The following is a 474-nucleotide window of genomic DNA, read 5'->3' on the forward strand; positions in this document are numbered from 1 at the left end:
GTGGATACCCCTACAGAATGCTACTGCCCGGTTAGTGACGTAAGCAGTGACGTCAATACAGCTCGGGGGATGAAGTATGTCGCTTACAATAATCTCACATAGGAAATGCAGTTCTTATGACTCACAAATAGCGTCGATTTATTCCTAAAATCTTCTACAAGATAAGAAACCACTGATTCAGAACTACAGAGAGAGTTTTCGTTTTATTATTATTATTTTTTAAGAAGTCTTTGTATTTAAAATAATGGAACGGCATTGAAATGAATGATGTCGGTACGCCGCCCTCTCTTTAATGTGATGTATCGCCTTCGTAAATTCAATAATGACTTCCTTCCTCACATTCTTTCCTATTTGATTAAGGTTTTCGTAGATCAGATTTATTGTCGTTGAAACCCTACGGATAATTGTCAACATCGTTAAGAGATTCTTTGAGATTTTATGTTTACGCTATGGACTGAAGTGCACAATCCACGA

At 37.1% G+C, this 474-nt stretch overlaps 1 protein-coding gene across 1 annotated transcript in view; it reads left to right on the top strand.

Moving 5' to 3' along the window:
• LOC119588003 overlaps positions 1-474 on the top strand; it is a 16,798-nt gene that overhangs the window by 11,052 nt on the left and 5,272 nt on the right. The gene's annotated exons all lie outside the window — the stretch shown is intronic.

Source organism: Penaeus monodon, chromosome 23 (assembly GCF_015228065.2).
Source record: "Penaeus monodon isolate SGIC_2016 chromosome 23, NSTDA_Pmon_1, whole genome shotgun sequence".
Lineage (NCBI taxonomy): Eukaryota > Metazoa > Arthropoda > Malacostraca > Decapoda > Penaeidae > Penaeus > Penaeus monodon.